The 18,107-nt window shown below is 38.3% G+C and overlaps 1 protein-coding gene across 2 annotated transcripts in view; it reads right to left on the reverse strand.

Annotated features, from left to right (window-relative positions):
- OFCC1 (orofacial cleft 1 candidate 1) overlaps positions 1 to 18,107 on the reverse strand; it is a 177,832-nt gene that overhangs the window by 61,354 nt on the left and 98,371 nt on the right. The window lies entirely within an intron of this gene.

The raw sequence follows: 18,107 nt of genomic DNA on the forward strand, positions 1-18,107 counted from the left end.
ATACACTTAAGAGAACTTCAAATAGTTCAGTACACAATTTAGACTAAATCTCCCCTTTAAACTAGTCTCAAGTGGAAAAGGAAATGGAAAGGAACTTGCACTGTACAGTATTCTACTGTCTGTGGTATCTGCCCTTTCAGCTCATTACAATACTGCTTCCAAAGGGAAAAAAATAAAAAAATAAAAAATAAAATAAAAATGAGATGCACAGATGCAGTCTTGGCATTATATTTCCAAGAAACTCGAGTCCCTCAGCTGATTCAAAGCTGAAAAGACAGTAGCTTCTCTGACCTTTTGAAACTAACTGCTATGCTTATTTCCACTGATTTAAATGACTAAGCAGCTGAGATTCACAACTCTAGGAATAAATATGATGTCATTGTGTTCAAGCCATTATTTATGTTAAGTATTCCAAAAGTTCATAAATATAAAGATCTTTTTGTAGATGCTAACACGCTGGCTTTTTTAATTGTAGCATATGACTGAAGAAGTGACAGCGATATTTGCATTGTACTTTATACTCTTCAAGCATTTTCCTGTCTACATCTGCATGTTCCTTAGTTAACTCTGTATGTTTCTTTCCCTAGCAGTCAAGAATCCCACATCCCTTAGAACTCCCATTGCTATTACAAATAGCCATGGAGGAATTCATAAATATTCTATGCTTGGGCTAGGTTTGAACAAGCAAAACAAATAAAAGAAAAGAAATAAAATCTTGTCAGTCATAGTCCTGGATTTTGGACTGGCCTTGGATCACATCACTCCTGACACTTGGTGTTGAGCAGAATGGAGAATAAGGCATGGCTTCAGTTCAACATCTCTTTTCATGAGAAAGCTCAAGATTTAGTTGCCTATCTGTTCAAAGAATAAAAGGAGCAGTTGGGAGGGACACATCAGAAAAATGAATGTATCTGTCTTTAAGAATGCCTCAAGTACAAATCACTAAAATTTCCCGCAGAACCAACTGTAGGGCTGAAATCAATGATGCTTTCAGTGGCTAAAAACTGATCTGTCAGAAGTTTTTAAGAACTTTTTGAGACACTGCAGTCCACTTTACTTACATCCTAATTAGTCACAAAGTACTACTGCATGGGCTTAGAGCCACATTATGAATCACTTTCCTCACACTGTAATTATGTACCCATAGTTGCCTGCAGAAGCATCACAACACAATTTTCATTAACATGAAATCATAGTCTAGTTTTTTTTGAGGAAAAAAAGAAATCTGTAAAATAAGAATTATAATTAAGATGGTCATGGTATTCTGGATCTTCCCGAAGATAAAATTTTACTACATTTATTTGTATATAAGAGATATGTATTATTCTTTCTAATAATTTCAGTCTAAATCTCCAAATCTACATATAAGGTATTCACCACTTTAGGAGAGTTAATAGGGTAGGATTAGTCACACCATTTTGTAGGTAAACTGAACTGTTTGCTGTTTGTGCCAAAAAAGAATACATTAAAAACAAAAGAACAGAAGAAATAGTACTGTCTGCATTCATAATACCCTTCTTATCCCTAACCAAACAAGCAGAACCACACAGATGTCCCACTTGTCCTCACTCATGTAAGAAATCCACATCCTATAGGGATCACTGCCAATCATCTACGTGTTGAAAGAAGTCGTATTCATTCATTTTCCACAAAATTCTGGATTGGGACCATCATTTCAGGTAGAAGTCATTTGCTACCAGATAATTTGGGTTCACTTTACTAAATTAAGCTACCTTTGTACAAACAACACAGGAGTAAAGGTTCAATACACCATTTGTAAAACCTTTCAAAACATAAATCGTTCCTCCTACCTAACAGAGATTATGAAGAAGAGCATTCAGCTCAAAGAGTGCTGAAAATAAAATTCTCTTCCATTTACTATGTTCCTGAAGATCCAGAAAGACACATTAGTGATCAAAATGTGTTGGGAAGGTGAGGGAGCTTCTTCCTCACAGAGACAGGACTTCTCTGTGCAATCAGCACTTTCACAGAAGTTTCACAAGAGAAAAACATACTCATTAAGTCAAATGAAAGAACTTTGTTTTGATTCTTGAAACAACATTTTTCTTTGAAAGACTTCATGATTTTCACCACACATCTTGAGCACAGTTTCTAGATTTTAGCTGGAAACTGAAGTCCTCCTTACTGTTTTACTTGTCAGACACTCCATACTCCACAAGTGCCATTTCTTGTATTTCTATAGGACTGTATAACACCTTAACACAAATATCGGTAGCAGCAGTAGAAACTGCTGGAAAATACAACACATCCAGTGACTCTGTGAACGTCCCAACCCTTGAATCCATCCATTTACTTCAAAACAAACTCAGTAAGCCCCAACATACACATAAGTTACAGCAAACTATTCCTGAGTGCTCATTAATCATGATACAAGGCAGTTTACTGGTTTTCACCTCAAAACAGTGGGTTTAAATTATACTCTTTATTGACTTTTTTGAGGGATGAAGAAAGGAGGAGGAAGAAACATGGAATGAAATGCACCAAACTAGTGGAAACAGCCTCTTTAAATATTTTTAGCTGGTGCTGCTATCGTGAATGCTCGTGGGTGGAGTGACAGCACTGGCAGATACACTCTTCAGAAGAGATTTATATAAAGTTGCTCTAAGGCAAAGAGCGAGAGTATTACCTTTCAAAAAGAAAACAACTCCCCCACCCCNAGCGAGAGTATTACCTTTCAAAAAGAAAACAACTCCCCCACCCCCCCCAAAAAAAAAAAAAAAAAAAAAAGCAAACAAAATACCTCAACCCTTGGGTGAAAATGATATAAAGCTCCGAATGAGAAGCCACTTGAGGAATGGATTTATCCATGATTCCTTGGATTACTGGTAAGTAATTTGGCTGAATGTTTCTGTTCTAGGGCATTAGTTTTGCATTTTTCTTTGCAAAACGCTGGAGTAACAAATCGCAGAGACTAAATTACCATAAAAGCAGGTCAATTATTTTGATGGAAATTGTTCAGAAGGAAAGAAACGATGCATAGATTCTCTTAAGCTACACTTGATGATGATAACAGAAAAGTAATGGCTGATAGAAGACAGTGTGTACTCTTGGGTGACAGCTTTGCTGCTGACAAACTACAGTGAGCATTTCTTTAAAGCACTGAAAGTGTGGCACTTACAGCTGATGCTAGGGGGTGGATTCTCAGCTGATGTAACCCTGCTTGTTCCAGAACAACACCAGTGTATAACAGCTGAGGAATTCAGAATCCAGTCTTGAAAGTATCTATTACTTACTTCCCATAAAATAAAGCAAAATAAACATTATGTGTTACCCATACATCCAAAGATGATATTTAAAGAGCAAATGCAAAATCATCTGCAAAAATTATTTTTAGGAAATCACAGTCCTCAAACCCCAACAATCTGTGCAACACACTTACCTGGTTTACAAATAAAAAGACTACTTTTTATCATCACCATAAATGGTAGGAGTTTAGTGTGACATCCATAAGTGAGTCCAGATCCTTTAGTTTTTGTCTGCAATAATGAAGATGTAACAAATGATGCCTACAGTTACTATCACTTCCAGTGGAAAAACACACTGAATCTGAATGTATATCTAGAGATAACACACTGACACATGCAGTCCTTGAAATGGAAAACAGTTAACAGTACTTTTGATGAAGCAGGAGACAGAATGGCACCTAGTACATTCAACCATGTGCAACATAAACACATATAGTGTATGTATACATGCATGCATATATATAAAATACCATTAGAAGGGGTGTATTATTAGAAAGAGTGTATCCCCCGGTACAATATTTTTCCTTAATAAAGTTCACACTGCACTACAAAGAATTGTTGTTTATTCCAGGCTATTCCATGATGCTACAATGACTTAGGCCAATAAGCCAGTGGCAGAGATATGAGTTACAGTCCATTATTCTATCCACTGGATTCCTAATGAAATATTTCTTTTTAAATTTGTATGCAATGTGAATATAACCAGGGAAAACATTTGCTAAGGATGAAGGCACTGTCTTTGTCCCTCTCTTACCAGGATAGACTTACAGTTCCAATTTGTAAGCTTACAGGCACCAAGGAAGTGAGAAACACCACCAATTACGGGGATTATCTAGATGCTATCTGCTATAAGAGAGATGGAAAGAAATATGAAGTAATGTTTGCTTATTCCAAATGCCAATAGAAACATTTCTTCTACAGCTTGCTGCAGAATCCAAAATCGTGTTACAGAAGAAATGCTGGAAATCATTATGGGTTTATATTTCAGGTGTGCATGTGGTGAAAAAGAATCTGTCAGAAGACAGCTTCCAACATCCAAAAACACTGAAGGAAAACTTTAGGAATTAAATGCCCTTGCAAAGCAGGAAAAATAGCCAGCTATTAACTGCTTTAGATGATTGCAAAACGTGTGATGCAGGCACATGAGTGCACTGGAGAGCACCTACCCCACCCCACCAGGCTGGGCAGGAGGGTGAGAGCAGCCAGGTCCTTTAGAGGGTCCAGGCTGTGCCAGCCCATGAAGATAGGTCCAGCAGGCAGTAAGCTCTGCACTAGCAAAAGCCCAGGTGTGTTTGCATAACATACGTAGGCAGGAGCCAGAACAACCATATCAGCTGAATGTTTTGTGCAGTGCACTCATGCCAAGAATCTCAGAGGGATGTGTTCTGGCTGCCTCAGATTCACAGATGGAGACAACTGCACAATTCTGTACTGAGGGACGGACACTGTGTCACTGGGACAAGATGCGCTCGTTAAAGAGGAAGGGAAGGAAGTGCTGAGAGCTTCACATTCATCTCCATACATCTGTATTAGCCACAACATATTCAACACTCTCTCTATAAAAGAGCTTATGATGACAGATGAACAAATACAAGCAGATTCTTGTCCTCAGCAGCCTCCCCTCATGGGAGGTTCAGGTTGGACAGTAGGAAAAAAATATTTTCCGAAAGACTGGTAAGGCAGTGGCATAGGCTGCCCAGGGAAGTGGTGGAATCATCATCCCTGGAAGAATTCAACAAACATGTTGATGTGGCACTTAAGGATATGGTTAGTGGACATGGTGAGGATGAGTTGGTGGTTGTACTAGATGGTCTTAGTGGTCTTTTCCAACCTTAATGATTCCCTGATGTCCGTCTCCTGCCTCTGAATAGCTAAGAATTTCGTGATGGTGTACATGAAAAGTTTTTGAGAAGACATTTCTTAATATGCTGGGGAAAGAATCATAGGAGGAAGGAGGGATCACAAGTTCAAGCAGAATAGCAATGGTGCTAGAGGACAACAGGGTTCTTTGTAGAGAGCTGGTAATGCTTTTCATGTTTCAGCTGCATCTGACAATGACAAAGCAAAAGCAAGAAAAACAAATGATTATTGTCATGGCTGCAGTTTAGGTAAGCAACTGAAACTGTCTATTTCATGTTCAGTTGCATTTTCATGAGGCTGTTGGCTTGGCAAACCAAGTCGGGAAGTCTTACAAGTTAAAACATTCCAGTCCATCTGGTCCCAGCTCTAGATGGGAACAAACATGAAACAAGGAAATTTCTGCAGCTTGCAGAACTTTTAAGAAGCTCTGTTTTATATTTCATTCTAGAAAGAAACAAAAGGCATAAGACAGTCTCTGCTATTCATCCTCATGACATGACAAGGCCAGTCAAGAAGTAAAAGCATGTAATTCCTCTCCTCCTTCTTGCCCTCTGACTGTTTTAAGTAAATAAGAAAACAGTGAATGAATGAGAAAAAGATGACCCAGCTATGAGAGGATGAGAGAGGTCAGTGGAGGTATAGACCTCACAAAGACAGTACTATTCACAAAACTGTCTAACAGAAAATAGCGTGAATGCTCAACCTTGTGCATGAGGTTGCAATCAGAGTTTATGCCATGGAGAACTTCACATGGTAACAGGGGAAAAAAAAAAAAAATACACCTTCAAACTCATCACAGTTAAAAAGAGAAAAGACCAAAAAAAAAAAAAAAACCAAAAAAAAAACCCCACAGATGATAGGCATCTATGGAATTTAAGGAGAATTGAGACAAAACTTTTCATTCACATTAATAGCTTCAGAGTAGCCTAATCAGAAGGAAAAGAAATACACATACCAAGGTATATAACACCCTTGGTGAAGGTAAGAGAGTACCCAATACCTGACGTGTGGAACTGTTTCCACCTTGACACAGAAAACATCCCCAAGGACATTTGCTCTATCTGGAGGAAAAATGTAATCTTCCTCCTGACCAAATATGTATCTACTTTTGAGATCCACTAAACACTCAAACACCATCTGTGAGTTGTGCATTCATCTGTAACACACCAATTTAGCTGGCAGGCCATTGGGAAACAAGGCTCTGAGTTTGCCAAGTTATAATGGCAATCCAGTAGTGGTTGAAACTCCACTGAGCAAACAGGTGAAGGTTTATGGTGAAAACTGTAGCAGAGCATGATGAAGCTTCAAAATAAGAAACAGCCCTGTGGTATTTAAAAATAAAATAAAACAAAATAATTTTAAAAAGAAAAAAAAAAAGAGAGAGAAAGAAAGAAACAAACAAAAGACAGCTTTTCCATCCTGGAGTTAATTAGCAGCAGCATCATACTAGGAGCATTGGTCTCCACAGCTGGAGTCAAATGGCCATATTCCTTCAGTGTGCACTGAAAGACTTGAGTACTGATGTGGACAGAGTAGGGCAGGAGATGCATTGCACATGGTGGTCCTGCATTTCAGAAAGAACTTTAGCTTGATGGCTGCACAGCAAATAAACTACTTCATGTGAACACAAACCATGAGTCAAAGGACCTTTACTTCTTCAGCTGTATCTATTTTTTACTGCAACAGGCTGAAGCAGACATTGAATTCCTGCATGCTCTCATTGTCTCTCCTGTACTGGGTTAAACTGTACATATGTGAAGATGTTAAAAACTTAGGATGCCAATTGTTAAACTTAATACACCGTTCACTTGATGTGCAGATTTATATTGTGCGCAATAAGTGAGCACAAAAATAAGAGAGAAAATCGTTAATCTAAGGCTGTAGCTTGTGTACCAATATGTTTCTAAAAGACTATTAGTGTCCTAAAAGTCTGTTAGCTACTATTATATCAGTCAGACCTCTATCAGCTTCTATATCAACCTGACAAAAACAACATTTCTTTCCTGTAGCAAATCTTATAAGGCAGAACTAAGTAGGCAAAACAGACAGAGGGTGAGGGAAGGGTGGAATATGTATTTAGAGCAATTTTAACATTAACAATTAATTCATTTGTTGATATCAATTGTCTCTTCTTAGTAAATATTATTTTGTCAATACATCCACACAGAGAAGAGCTTGACACGGAAATACTAACCCATAAAGAAAGTCGAGTACAATATGAGTCAGGTAAAGTCAGTCAGAGAGCAGTTAAAAACAAATCTTTGCAGGTTTAAATGTGACCAGATGAAGCAGTTAATGAAAAGACAGTGAAAATGCAAAATGGTGAAAAATAAATCTCACCAACAGAAAACTGTCTGGAATACTTTGTCCAAACTCTTCCTTGAGGTTTTGATAAATAAGAGCAATCTCAGGTTTGAGCAGATGACTGATGCTATAACCCATTTAAAAAAATACATTTGCTCCAATACAAACTGATTTCTGAAAGAAACAAATCTATTTTAGGACAGCTTACTTAAGTCTTTAAAAGCCCAAACAAAGAAAGAAAAAATAAATAGGAAAGTCAGAGTAAGAAAGAGTAATGAACAAAATAGACGAAAAAGGAAAAGGTTATGTGCATCTGCACAATACTCTGAGATACTATTTTAAACATCATTAAGCAGTTATCAAGATGAGAAAAACAGATACTGTAAAGACATCTTAAATTCAATTACATTTTGAAAAAGCACAGCTATAGGAAATGTTAAACCGAAATCTTTTTAAAAGACCTTTATAAACACCACTGAAATTATGGTGGAAAATATCTATACAATTTAGTCAAACAAAATGCACCACATAATAACAATATTAACTTTTTATTTTCAATTTAATGCTGCGTTATTATATTTAGTTGCCTAGTTTAGAATGTAATTTGTGTTGATAGCTCTGGAGAAAGAAAACAAGCATTAAAGAACTAATTTAATTTCTTCTGAGCTATGTTCAATTCAAAAATATTTCTTTTTGAATGTCTCAGTGATGTAGAATCTGACTAGAAATCCACCTTGAACTATGTGCACTTTGACTAACTCTCTCCCCAAGGCAAAACGATCCTACATTCAGTAGGGTTTTATCCCAGTCTTCTAAAGGACTTAACACAGAACGTACCTGATATAACTGGACCAGAATGTCAACCGTGATCGAAATTATGATCAGGACATGGGGGATACATAATGAGAACCTCATCTATTCCACACTGGACTGCTATTGGTAGGGGAGTACCTCTAGGGGGTTGTTTATAGAAATCAGGTCTCCCGCCTTTAAAAAAAGAGAGAGATAGAGAAAGAAAGAAAACTGTGTAATTCCTTGTGCAGTGCTCTCCTTCCTGCTTGTTATCCCAGATGACATAATGGATACTAGCTGTGTTCGAGGTGTACAAGTAGTGCTATAGCAGGCTGCCTTTGGTGCGAAATTTCACAAATTTTCTTCCAATGTGAAGACATTTAGTCTTTTGCTTCCAGAGCATAAAACAGAAATTTAAAAATTGCCACAGCTAGTTTTTCTAAAATCAATGTGTGATTGCTTGCTGCACAGGGAGTTTGAGGGATATTCCCTTATCACAAACAATCTCTAGATAACATACATTCCTCTATTGCCTATAGCTGCATGTAAGACACAGCAAGACAAATGCAAGCTTCCTTTCCTGTTGGTGTCATCTATTGATCCAGTGCAATGCTCTTCATCTGAAATTTTCTTCCCAAAGGGGACATCTGCTATGAGAAACAAACCTTCCTATCTGGCACTAAGAAACCATGAAACTTACTGCTAATTACTGCACAGCACAAATGTAATACAGACCTCTGTATAAATATACATGCTCAAATGATACAAGGGCCACAATTTTCTTGGTAGAAGAGTTGCTTTGCTACACTGAAAGTGTAAACACACTGTGTTTATTGAGTACCCTGTATAAGACTGTGCTCTGCATCTGTGCTTTTGGGGGAGAGCCGTTCTTTTCCGACACATCCCAAACTGCTTTGCCAGGTATGACTAACTGACCTCCAATACGAGCCAAAAAAAAAAACTGGTATAATTGAAAGAAACACAAATGTATGGGAATAATGAGAAACAAAAGGGAAGGTAAGCAGTGTTGGGGTACAAAAAGATGACTTCCTACAATTAGGACTCTGCAAAAAGCATTTGGTTGTGCGTCTATGTAGCTCACTCCAAAAGAGATGCCTCCTGTTTATTTTCATGGAAACTACAACAGATACAAAAACACAATAACACTGTTTTATAGAGCAAATTCTCAGCTACAAAACACTATTTTTTCAACATAGCCACCACCATGAACTATAAATTTTCACCAGTGATGAACAAGATCCTACATGCCATACTTGTAAAAATCTGCACAGCCATCCAGAACACAGCATGTTTTTCACAATGCACATAGGCATTAATTTCAGAGCAGCCCTAAATATGCTTCCTGTGTCATCTCTACCATCTCTATAGTGTGCCAGTCTAAGACATCAACATCCTCACAGAAAGTTTTTATATTTAGAGTGGAAAGTGAGGATTTAGAAAAGGCGAAGTCCTTTAAAATGAAAATAGACTTGCTAAATTCGTAGCTAATCAATATCCATTCAAGTTTTTGCCGTTTCAAAGAGCTTTTGTTATTTCTCCTATGTATTTGAAATTTAAACAGAATGATGAAAGTAGATTATTTTGGAGTTAGCACCTCTAACCCAAAGAAAGCCTCACTCAAGAGTAAAGAAGGGGTACATGCCTTTCAAAAATGTCAATAAACTTGCTTCTTCCACTCAGATATAGTGAAGTGACTATTCAAAAGAGACTAGGCTGTGAGATTTCACTCATATAATGAGTATTCTCAGAAGTAGAACTCATTTTGCGTTAGGTCAAACCTCAATGTTTCTCTGAGCTGGAGCAAGAACTGTGATATTTCCCCTCTCTCTAGCCTTCTAGTCTTATGAAGTCTGTGGGAACTAAATCTCAGACTGATCCTCTTGATCAAGTTTGCCTAAAAATGGCCAGAAGTTCAGAAATTATTAGAGGGAGTGATAGTTTGACTGAACACACTTTGCCTTCCAAGGAAACCAGGCTAAGAAATAAACCCCAAAGTTCAGAAACTTTTGTCTAATGAATCCTATCGGTCCACATTCAGACTAGACTTCACTGGCTTTTGGTGAGGTTCCTTTGACTCGAAGATACTAATTCAACTAGAAGTACCCACAGAGGGGTCATATGCTCTACCCTCAAACAAGCTCACTCTAGATGAGACTCACAGCGATGGGCTAAAAACACTACCAAGCCCACTGCCCCTTTTGTCTCCAACAGCTCCTGGTGTAGCAGGATTGCTGTTGGTCCTATCTACTTATCCAGAGCTTTTTGTTTAATTTTAAAGCCTAGCAAAACAGATATGTTTATATAGTGTTCATTTTATTTAGCTAAGGAGACTGCTCACCTTCCTATAAGTTTGGCAGCAGCAATAATAAAAACCTCAAGAAGTCAGGCAGGGCTGCCAGAGAGAGGTTTACAAAGATAACAAGGAAATTCAGATGTTGAAATGCAGTGGGAAAGAGCTCTGTGGTTACTGGATATAGACTCCTTTGAAAACTTCTGGGTCAATTCAAATAATGCTCTCTCACATTATCGTATTTTATAGACTCTTTTTCTTGCTCATAATGTTGCCTCAATATTATTTGTTTCTATAGGGATCAATCTAAAACTTACTTGATCCATGGTACATCAGAACTTCCAGCCACATTAAGATTTCAGTTTTCACATCTCCTGATTTCTGTTTGGTGATACTCTAATTACGTAACCTAAAAACTGTGTTAACATCCTGTTATTCCTTTAATATTGCTTCTCTTTTAACCTGAAGGCAAATTCATTCACAGGTTGTAGATGCTGTTATTCTTTCAGTTTCAAGACTCCTAATAATTACTGGGGGAAAAAAAGTGTGAAAGACATCTTGGTGGTTTGTGCTTTTTGTTGTTGTTGTTTTGCGGTGTCTTTTAAATTTATTTTCTGTTTTTTCTCTGATTTTTAAGTAGTTTTTCCTTTCTGGGTTCAAAGTTGGAAGGTAAGATTTACAAAGACATCATCTTTTCTTAGTGAACCTTCTGCTTTAATTTTAGAGTCACTCGGCAAGTTCCAGCAGCTGATTTCTAGACACAAAAGACAAATAAAACCAGTCCATGGTCTGGATTGCCTTTCTGTTTTTGGGTCATGAGACTCACTGCTGAGCACATCAGAAGTTGGTTGTGACATTTAATGAAGGTCATCAGCAACCTCTGAGTTCTCATGGTAAAAGGAGCATGCTTTGGCTTTGTTTCTGTTTATGTTATTGGTGGTTTTGTTCCTCCTTTTTGTTCTTTGACCAGTCAGAATCTCAGACTGGAAGTGGTGGTTAAACTCATTTATTGCAAGACAATCAAATTAAATCTAAGGAACAATGTTAAACTGCATAGAAACTGCATTTCTTTTTTCTTTTTTTTTCCTCTCCAAAGACATCATTTGACATTCAAAATAAGTATTAAATTCTCCTTCAGCTGGAAAGTTAAAAGTCATTCTTGAAGTTAGGAACAATAATCATACTATATTATACTGTCTCATCTATGTCTCAGGAGGGCTGTGACTCGCTATAGCATGAAGGAACCTGGAAAAATGACTGCTTGCCGCTTCAAACAGAAGATGCTTAGCTAAGATGCTCGTTAATGAGGAAAAGAAAAATTAATTGACATGTCTAATAGCTTTTAATATCCCCTCTAAGCCTTGACGTGTCAATTGTCAAATTCACCCTGATGTTCTTTCTTTCTCTCAGTGATCACAGAATTACAGAATCATGGGGGCTGGAAGGGATTTCTGAAGATCATCCAGCCAAACCCGCAGCTAAAGCAGATTTCCTATTGTAGGTCACACAGAAAAGTGTCCAGGTGGCTTTTGAATATCTCCATAGAAGGAGACTCCAGATGCTGGGCAGCCTGTTCCAGTGCTGTCATCAACAAAGATGATTTTCCTCATGATCATGGGAAACCTCCTACATTTCAGTTTGTGCCCACTGCCCCTTGTTCCATCACTGGGCACCACTGAAAAGAGCCTGGCCACATGCACTTGAGTTCCACCTCTTAGGCATTTATAAGCATTGATGAAATCCCCCCTCAACCTTCTTCAGGCCAAATAGCCCTGGGTCTCTCAGCCTTTTCTCATACAGGGAATGCTCCAGGTCCCCACTCATCTTTGTGGCCCACTGCTGGATTCTCTTTAGGAAATCCCTATGTTTTTTGAACTGGGGAGCTGCATTCCATCAGATGTGGCCTCACCAGGGCAAAATAGAGAGGGAAGATCACCTCCCTCAACCTATTGGCCTTGTTCTTTTTAACAAACCCCAATATATCATTGGCCTTCTCAGCCAATGAGAGGAACCAAAGAGAAAGCTGCTGGCTCATGGCCAACCTGCTGTTCACCAGGACCCACAAGTCCTTCAGTGCACAGCTCATCTCAGCCCAAAACCCGTACTGATGTATGCAGTACATCCCCAGATGCAGGACTCTGCCCTTGCTGAAGCTCACTGAGATCCTCTCAACCCAATTCTCCATTCCGTCAAGGTCTCAGTGAATAACAACACAGCCTTCTGGTTAGACAGGTGTTAAGCCTCCAGAAAAATACAGTGTACTAGCCCAGCTGTCTTCAGATGAGGTCTAACTTCATGGGCTGCAGTACTTCAGCTTTATGACTACTCTGTGTGAATGATGCATCTTCCCTGGGGCGTATGTTGGTTAAAACAAATACGTTCATCATCATTTCTGCACATTCTCATTGTTCTTGAACACTCCTTTGAGTCAGGTCTGAGCTCTCTTCAGTAAGTCAGGATCTCCTTTACCTCTGCTTTCCCAGAGCTAGCCCCTATTCTGGAAGAGACTTCTTTGCACTACAATAGTCTTTTATGCTTTCTCCAACATAATTGGTGAACGAGCATGCCTCTTTCAGCTTCTCCTCTTTCCACATTATTATCATCCAATTGAAGCATGGAAAGAAAAAGCTGTTTCCAATCATTTGGAAGTTAATCAACTCCCTGCATAAAAGCAAGTCGTTGATCAAGATGGTTATACTGTGCATATAGGCTTATCTAAGTTTGTTTAACGGATCTTTGTAAGTCACCCTGGTATTTCCCCAGTTGGTATTCTGTCCAGCATGAAGGTAGGAAGAGAAGGAACTTGCATATAATGAAGTTGAATTTTTAAGTGTTGCACTTAAGGACTTAAGTCTTAACTTAAGGACTTAAGTCCTTAACTTAAGGAATTCCCAGCATTAAACAGCTTTTGGGAATTTCACATTGACAGTGTCACTGACTCACAATTCCAGACGAAACTCTTCTTAGAACATGATTTGTTTGGAGACTTTTTTTTCCCCCCTTCTTCATCTGTAAATTGAGCAGTGCAGTTTGGAAATTAGCCCCTAACAGATGAGAGTAGTAATAAACCTCCTAGCACAGAGTCATCCTGTGAAATACAGCTCTTTGCACCAGATAAAAATTTGTATGGAAGATATCCATGATATTGTTAAAGAATAATAAAAATAAGCCAAAATAAAATAATTACTGTATTTTTCACTTTCATATTCAAGATCTGCAGCTGTACTACTTATTGTACTCATACCTCAGGGCTTTCTCATAAGGAGCAGATACACATGCAGCGCAGTGCATGTACACACTCCATTGAGTTCTCTTCCACTGAGCGCATACATACTATCAAGTCAGGATTATGTTAGATTTACTACAGAAGTACCATCCAGAGAGCCGCATATATATGGCAAGTCCAAGGCATCTAGAGCACCCCAGATTCCTTGCACATTTGCAGACAATTAATCCATACACAATAGATCTAACATGTCTCAGACACAGAGCAGTCCCCTCTCATGTGCTGTAGAGCAAGTCTGTACAGTCCAGTGGTTGCATCTGGAATTGCTACATGGGCTGTCAAAGGTCCAGACATCTTGAATAAATGCTGGAAGTCTTCAGATTCCACTCAGACACAAAAGAGAGAATCTGGGAAAAACCAGGTTCTGTGAAGCTGGGTGAGAAATGAACATGAAATACAGTAACATTTCTCTGTGAATGTTCTTCTATTATGTGATAATTTTTGAACATGCCATCCAATCAGTTCTAAAAATTCAGGGAATGCTCTAGCTAACATTGGCCTGAACTCTATTGATTCCAACAGAAACTGAAACAAGAAACAAGAGCAGGGCAAATAAAGGACTGGCAGAGAAATGGCAGAGAGGGAGCCTGAGAACAAGCATGAAGGCACATAACCATCTACATGAAGAAGAACAAATATGAAGGTTCCTACCTATAACATTTTTCATGGCATACATCATAGTAAGACTACAAAGGGATTCTGAGGTACAGACAGTAAGGATATTCTCCAAGATCAAATAAGCCAGTAGCGGGTGAGGAAACTTTCCTTAGCGTCCATTTGTTCTTTTTTCATACTAAATCTAATTATTTGTTGCTGAGATGTAGGAGTTTCACAAGGCAATTACGTACCAGTGCAGGCAAAGAGAGTGTGTATTATTTATGTCATGCTTGACAGGATCTCACTTCAAGTAAGGTATGATGGCCTCTTAAAAGTTTCTGATTGCAGAATAAAGAGAGATGAAAAGTAGCTTTCCCTTCACGTGAAGATTTTCAAATACAATTCTGATCCCAAGTCAGGATTAAAATGTGGAAAACAAAACATACATGCACACTGGTATTCTGGTTAGTGAAAGGATGTGTTTTGATCATTTAAACTTGAAATTATTTGGATCTTTTTAAGAGAAAATGAAGAATTCTGTATATAATAAAACATGTGAAACAAAAAGTCACTTCAAAAATGTCAAGACTGAATATTTCAACAGTGTCTAAGCTTTGTTATAATTATCATTTCCTGAAATGGAAGAAGAGTTAACAGCTCTTCCGTCCAATTACATCTTTTGAATAAAATTATTTTTCCAGTGAAAAGTGCTTTCTCAAAATAAAAATAAAAAAACCTCAACCAAGACAGTAACACCACGTACCCTTGATTCTGATGTGGTCATATGCTTCCTTCCTTTCAAGTGGGTAGCCTGAGACAGACTGTAAAATACTCTGTGTCATCTACTCGAGCACTGTTCTGGTGAGCTCTGTAGTAGACAATACACAGCACTGACATTGCACTCATACTAAGGAGCGTAAAATGGAAATGCATTTTTGGCCGTGCTATCCAAGCAACCTTGGGCACTGCACTTACTCTGAGAGGCTGTGCTCCAGCTCAGGCATAGGGCTGCCGGAGGCTTCATGGGAGAACCAGGGAAGGCCTGGCAAGTCCCTGGGGAAGAAAGAGAACAGGAGACCTACACACTAAGCAAATCACTACAGGACATCACCAAAATGCAAACACAAATTTCAACCCACTGATGAGCCAGCTAAAAGGTGACTGGATCTGCTCAACCAGGTAATAGTAGGGTACTGAAAACTCTGGACTATAGTCAATGCTAGACATTAAAAATGTTTTTCCTTCCCACAAATCTTTTCCTCCTTAGTAACAACTGAGCTGGGACTCAATTGTAGACAAGGGCTTGGTGCAGACTCTTGAACAATAAACTGGTTAGATTTATTATGAGTTGAACGACACGATGCTGGAAGCACATGCAGCCAGCCTACAAGGCAAGGCTGTGTTACAAAAGCAGCCACCACCAGTCTATTTAATTCTGAAAGCCAATCATGTGAAACTTTTGCTATAAGCTACAGTTACTGGGGTTCTCTTACTGTAAATAAGAATAATGAGCACACAATCACACATACACTGCTTTTCATACTTGCCTTGTATAAAAACCACATGATTCCTCTTGCAGAAATTACACACTAAGATTCAGCTTTCAGCTGACAGATCTGCCCTGTTGAGCTCACTGGACAACCAAGATAACTCACACTAATGGAATTTTTTCCCTATTTTCATTTTGCTAATTTTCCTAATACATACGTGGCAATTTTATTTTATTACTGTAGTTGAAGATTAAAAAAAAAAAAGTTATCTTCCTTGTGTTAAATGAAAGCAATATATTGCTTTTATTTATGAGAATTATCCAAGTTCAGTTGTGACTACGAAGTTGCAGTCTTACCAAAAATAAAAAGGGGCTTTTCCTCATACAAACACATTCATCATCCACTTCACTCGCATGTAAGCTTATCCTCAAATAAAAGCCTTCTCTACTGGGTATAAACACATTCTCAGTAGTCTTTGCTTGAAGTTGTAACAAACACAGGGGGTAAAGGCGTGCGCTGAGTCCAAGACTCTTACACTATCCAGACCAACAGATTCAGACCCAGCAGGAAAGCAGGCAACACTCAGTAAACCTGGTTCATGTGGAGGCTGCAACTTTATTAAATGTAAACCACATTATGGGCTTATTTAAATTAATGGGCACAGTGGGTGCTCAACACCTCTGAAAGAGTCTGCACTAGGGCTAGCCATAAAATTTTCCACTGAGACTGTTGTGCAAGGGAAAATTGAGACTACTGACTAGTAGCAGTTGCCAAAAACTGCCTTTCTCCGGGGATTCATTTCTTGATAAAAGGTTCAAATTTTGGTGCTCTCTTCAGAACTAACCAGCTTGCTTTTACAGCCCGTGAGGCTATCTGAGGCACTCCTTCCAGAGTCAAATGTCCCAATGTGCCCCTTAAAGGCTTCAGCTCCACACTGTGTGGGAGAACGTATAAAGTCTCCTTGGCAAGCCTTGGCTTCAGTGGAAGACAGGGAGATGAGACAATGCAGTGGCCAAACTACTGCCCAAATACTTTCAGGGGCACGCATTGATCTTCATCCCCTCCATCCTCACCCTACCAAGGCAGGTTTCCATCAAAAAAAGCCAGAATGGGAGAGCACCCCATGGCCCACCTTCCTCAAGAGGACTCAAAGACTGTGCCTACAGAGGGTACCACAAAGCCTGCCAACATGACAGTGGGCACATAGCTGAGTGACAACCTTTCTGAACTTAATTCCTTAGGCCTGGATGCTACAACCTTAGTTAAATATGCTGTTGCTTTCTAGAGGAAAAAAAAAAAAAAAAAAAAGAAAGCATGTTTTTCCTAAATTTAGTGTACAAATTAGGGCCATTAACTTAAAAATAGCTACGGGAAAGTAACGGGTGGTATTTGATCTGCAACTTGCTATGGTTATCAACAATGAAAGTCTCTACAGAATGCTCAGCTGAAAATTGAAGTAGACACTTTTCCAGTTAAAAGCACAGTATTGTAATTGGTTGTTGCAAGAAATGGAATATCTTAACTGAATGAATGACAATTACTTACATTATTTTCATACTTAAAATGTCAGTGTTCAACGATTACTTTCAGCTCGTAATAATAAATTCTAGACTTTTAAACATCAAAACAACCAAGCTGCATGGAGAGAGTGTTTGTAATTGAAATAAAAATTAAACCAAATATAGACATGAAGCACCATTTTTTAAAACAACAGATATACAGCTGAAGCAATTTTAATACCATAAATAAATACTGGAAGATTACACAGCCGTGGCAATTATGAAATTAAAATTAAGAATTACACGAGTTGGTATATTGCACTCAATGCAAAAATATTTATACATAAATGCTTGTATATAGGCAGATATGGATTAATAGTTTTAGATTTTGCAGAATCTTCAGACTCATGGCTGTAGCAGAATAAAATACTGAGGATGGACATGGACTGCAGTAATTTAAAGCACAGTCTTTTGAGCGGAAGAATTCCTAAGTATTCTTATTTCCAGTCATTTATATTGGAAAGATAATAATTCACAGAATCACTGATAAACAGCAACTGTGTCCTTTTTATTTGCTTCCTAACACTCCTGGAAAGCTTTATAGTAAACAATTCAGAAGATAATGAAAGGTAAAACTTCCATCTGAAGACGTTTGATTCAACAGAATTATTGGGACAATCACTTAGGTTAAGTGTTTAGCCC

Source organism: Coturnix japonica, chromosome 2, assembly GCF_001577835.2.
Source record: "Coturnix japonica isolate 7356 chromosome 2, Coturnix japonica 2.1, whole genome shotgun sequence".
Taxonomy (NCBI): Eukaryota; Metazoa; Chordata; class Aves; order Galliformes; family Phasianidae; genus Coturnix; species Coturnix japonica.